Source organism: Octodon degus, unplaced genomic scaffold, assembly GCF_000260255.1.
Source record: "Octodon degus isolate 3935 unplaced genomic scaffold, OctDeg1.0 scaffold00013, whole genome shotgun sequence".
Taxonomy (NCBI): Eukaryota; Metazoa; Chordata; class Mammalia; order Rodentia; family Octodontidae; genus Octodon; species Octodon degus.
In genome coordinates, this window is record NW_004524589.1 from 7449415 (window position 1) to 7454872 (window position 5458).

Sequence of the window (5458 nt, forward strand, 5' to 3'; positions counted from 1 at the left end):
ATATTTTAACTTGAAAGTTGTAGTGGTATACTGCCTACCTTAAAAATGTGTTCTTGTAGAAGGATCAATATTTTCTTTGATTTTGGTTGATTTATTTAATCTTCTGTGATTAAATAAAATACTGAGTTGGCCATAATCAGCTGCATCCTTCAAAACTGCTTCACATACATTCATAGGTGAAAAATTCACCTCTGAGATTTTTCTCTGGGCTTCTCATGAACTTTTTTAATACAATCAATTCTAAAACTATTTAAATCTTATCCAATTTAAACATGATCTTTTTCATGACTTATGAATAGAGAGTATTATTAGTGCATAGCTTGTTTTTCTTTAGTAGTGCTAGATACACAATAGTATCTTTAAGATAGCTGTATAAAATCTATTCTCCTTTTATCTTAAATCAAATTGATTTTATATCAAGATATCAACAAGTTTCAACATGTGTAATGAAAAGTCTGTCTTCCATTGTACTCTTTTCAATATCATCTTTTATTTTATTTTATTTTTGTGGTACTAGGGATTGAACTCAGGACCCTGTGCTTGCTAGGCATTCGCTTATTCTACTGAGCTGTCTCCCAGCCTGATGAATCTTTTTTTTTTTTTTTTAATTTTAGGGAAGGGTCTATATAGTGTTCAGGGTCTCACTACTTGATCAGACGCCTAGTGATCTGCCTGTTTATATCCTCCCAAGCTCTGGAATTACAGACGCATGCCACCACGCCGAGTCTCAGTTGCCATCTCAGGGTGCCCTGGAGACAGGGCTGACACAGCTGGCCCAGGGATTGAACATCCAGCCCCTGCACCTGTTTGCAGGTGCTTTAATCTCCTGAGCTATTTGGCTGGTTCTTCAATATCATCTTGATGGCTTTATTATATGCATTTCTCCAGAGCACCAGAGTAGTTTATTGTTTTCCATTTGTTTTATGAATTATTTGAAGATAATAAATTTAAAACAATAGACTTTTCTATCCAAAATATTTCACTAAACATATGGTATCCTAAAGATATTCCTGAGTCACATGAAAGAACAGTAGAGTTTGTGTGAAACAGGATCTCTTAGCGATGGACTGGTAGAGTCTGAGTTTTGACTCTGTAAATCTCTGAAAACTTGACACTGACACTTTTCAAAAATAAAAACACCAATCTCTAGTTCAAGATTGATAACATTTGCTTACAATTTAAAATAATTCTCAAAACATCTGAGGTTAGCTTCTTCCCTTTGACAGTTGAATATACAGACGGATGGACTATTAATGTTGGTTGAACCTGTTTGACATTCTTGTTTAATTATGTAATCAGAGAAACTCCAGAGAACTTGCTCTGTGGTATACTTGGAAGCTTCCTTTCATTCTCTCATTGGATGTGTCCTGAAGTCTCACTTAAACAAAAGGAAATGACAAAGACAAATTCTCCAAAGGAAATCCTGAACTTACCTCACGTCTGATTTCAGAAGGTGAAGTGGTAAGGCAAAGATGAATTTATTATAGACAGCAAAAAGAAAACAACCAAATCTGCACTGAATTCTCACGAATATGAATTGTCTGGGAGTAATAGATCAGACATTTTCTTTTTTTTTGTAAGTCGGGCAGCGATTTATTTATTTTTAAATAAAATTTTCATAATCATATAAGAATAACAATAGTTATTACACTGCATACCATTGTCTTCAAAGTACTTATGTACAAGACAAGGCAAAATATTCTTTAAAATAACAACTTAGATAATAATACAATTCCTCATTTTCAACAAACTAAGATAAATTAGTACTAAAAATGAAACTAATTTTCATATAAGGGTATAAGCCTCATAGTGCTTCGTACCTGCCTATCAAATCTTTTGAACATATCTTTATTAATTTTTTTTTTGTGGTACCAGGAATTGAACTCAGGACCTTGAGCTCACCAGGCAGGCACTTGTGCTGCTGAGTTACATCCCTAGCCCTTTGCACACATCTTGTTGGGTTTCTCAAGTTAGTACTTGTCTTAGTTACTTTCTTGTTGCTGCAACAAAACACCTGGACAACTACAAATCAAAGAAGAAAATGTTCATTTAATTCAGAGGTTGTAGTCTACAACCATCTAACTCTGATTCAGAGAGTCATGAGAGAAGGACAAGGCAGAGAAGAACATGTCCGTAGCACAGCAGGCAGAAAGCAGCATGCCTTCATTCTTACCAAAGGTTTAAAAGCCTAGTGGTTGGCGGCCTCAGCATGTGAGGCGCAATTTTTTTTAATCAGTAAATCCATTGTTCAAACTAAGAACTGTGCTAAACCAAGCAGTGGGCCAGTCCAGCATCACACATCCCTGACCAGTCTCTTCCCCAAATCTCACCTAAGAGAGCAAGGAGGCCTTCTGGGGACATCCAGATATAAGCCAAATCTGTACTGCAATGATTTTCATTAGAAAAGGACAGCTGAGAGAGAACATGGAAAAAACTACAAATAATAAGGCCTTGGGATTACTTGTTGTATGCCTGGCCCTTTTAGAGTCAGAAAAGAAAAATATAAATCAAATCAGAAGGAATCCTTACAAAAAGAGGTATGAAACAGGATTAGAGAAGAAAATATTTTCAGGATATTATTTAAACTATCATAAATAAAGAAGGTAAATAGCATGATTTACTTTGTCATTGTGTTTACTATGCAGGTATTATGACCTAAGTGCTTCTTAGAAGACTTTACTATCCCATACAGGAAGACTATCTCAATAAAAGCGTCATTTCATTCATTATAAAGCTATGTTAAGGGCCAGCCAAATAGCTCAGCTGATGAAAGCAGCTGCAAGCAGGCACAGGGCCTGGGGGTTCCATCCCTGGCACTTCCGTGCCAGCTCCACCCCTGGGGTGCATTGAGACAGCAAGTGAGGCTGGGCGTGGTGACATGCCCCTGTAATCCCAGCACTTGGGAGGCTGTAAACAGGAAGCACAATGAGTCTGATCTAGTAGTGAGACCCTGAACACCCTGTAGGCCCTGCCCTAAAATAAAACAAAATAAAAACTATGTTAACGGAACACTTGGGATATCTTAAAAAGAAGAAAAGTCTGTTTTGCCCCATTGCTTTTGATCTTGTAGCCAGGAGACACATCATTGAAGAGAGTAGCAGAGAAAACCTGCTCACATCACACCTGGGAACAAACTAGAGACACCAGGGTCCTGTACGACTCTTTGCAGACCTAGTAGATGTCCTACTAGGCTGCACTTCCCAACAGGACTGCTCTAGCCATTAAAGGCTTAATCCACAAGGCTTTGTGGGACATTGAAGATCTAAGCTACAGAAAATCTTATGTGTGCTTTTAGATGTTAGCTACCTGGAAACAGATAATGCAAGTCCCTCCACTTACTTAAATGCTCACTTATTACTTTAAATGCCTAATTTTCAGCTATTGGTGATAAATTATGTTTATTATGTGTTTTTTAAAATCTTCCCTAAGGGAATATAAATTAATAAGCTGAATTTGCATTTCTTGAGGTTAACAACACTACGCATAAAGACCTATAGCTAAGGTGATTTGTTAGTGTCATGACTTCGGACACTTGAATCTTTTCAAGTCGTTGTCACCGTCATAGCATTTTCTTTATTTTCAAAATGCTGTGACCTATAAGCATGTAACTTATGCTAGTGCACTTGGAATAAAATAATTCTGAGACAGTTCAGTATGAGCCTGTAAAAATACTTATATTTTGAAGAATTATTTGAATAGAAGAAAGGGAGCATCCTGATTGCTTTAAGTGGCAAATGAGCATTATGTAAGAGAACCAATTAACTGGTTAGCATAGGGAGAAAGGCAGAGAGGGAAGTCAGCAGGTAATGGATGAAGACCAGGCATATACGACTGCAGCTTTCAAGTCAAGCCGAATTAATGAGTCAAAGTGAATGCTAATTATATCTTTATGCTCAGTTACACCATTGAATTCCTTACACACACACACACACACACACACACACACACACTGATAACTAAGAATGTCTAGTTTGGAACAGCCAACAAATCCATATATTTTGGCTAGAGAAAAGAAGAAATTACTTACAATGCATTAAGATATGGCTTGAAGCTGGGGATAGATCTCAGCGGCCTGAGTGCCTACTTGTGAAGCACAAGGTCCTAAGGTCAATTCCCTGTACTGAAACTTAAAAAAAAAAAAAATCAAGTTTTAAAAAAGAAATGCTTTGTAGATTATTTTACAGTAGAATTGTAATTAAGAACATATGTCTATAAATTCAAACGATGCCTCTTAAGTATAAATAACGATGATTGCTAAGTTAAAATACCTGCTTTATTTTTCTAAGTCCTCTCACTCAGCGTGATAATAAGGTTTCTATTTCAGTGACAAAATACTTGAGTTAATTTAAAAGAAGGAAAAGTTTATTTAGACCTTTTTCAGTCTCTTCAAATTCCATTGCTGTGATAAGGTAACTGAGCTAAACAACTTGTAGAGAGGAAAGATACATTTTCCATCATTACCATTTTTAATCCCTCAGTACAAGAATTGTATTATTTCATGTTTCCAGAGATTTCCATTCATGGATGCTTAGCTCCATGGCTTTAGATTCTGGCTAGTCAGAACATCATGGAAGCCAATTGATGAGCTCTTGGTAGAGCAGATCCATTCAGCCTGTGGAAGACAGGAAGAAAAAAAAAAGAAAGATGAGTTCCAGAGGTCTCTATATCCTGTTCATGAATATCCTTCAGTGCAAGGATATTGGGGAATGTTTAAGGTAAAATTCATAACACTTGGCTAACCAAGTTAGCTTATGACATATATCAATTCAGTTATTACTGTACTAGCAATAATAATGATATAATTTGTTTCATACTAAAATTTGTTATTGCTTTTTTATCACATCCAATATTTTCTTAGCTTCAGATCTGAGGCTAATATTAATAGGCCAGATTAAAATTGTAGTTGAATAACTGTCCTATAAATTTTGTATAGAAAGTAATGTCTTGGGGCCAAGGAAGCAGCTTGTTGGTCTGTGCCTCTTTGGCAAGCACAAGGACCCGGAATTGATACCCAGTACTACACGCCATGCCAGCCCTGCCCTGAGCAAGACACCAAATTCAGGCGTGGTGGTGCACGCCGGCAATCTCAGTACCAGAGAGGCTGAGATAGGAGGATCAGTATGAGTCTGAGCTGTGCAGTAAGACTCTGTACTAAATAAACAAATAAATAAAAGATTTGAAAGTAATATCTGATCTGTCACATAAGTTTAAGCTGGAAATATAACTTTAAAAACACATGTCACTAGTTTCCACTTTAAAAACCACATTTGATGAATTACATGACAAAAAGCTATTTAAATAGCTTACATTTTAATGGTCCTTTGTATTTTAAAGAGATGCAGAAACTGAAGGAAAAATTGCTGCTATAAAAGCTTACAACAGGGCTGGAGAGATGGCTCAGTGGTCTAAAGCACCTACTTAGAACAAGCTTAGCAAAGCATCAGGGACCGCGGTTCAA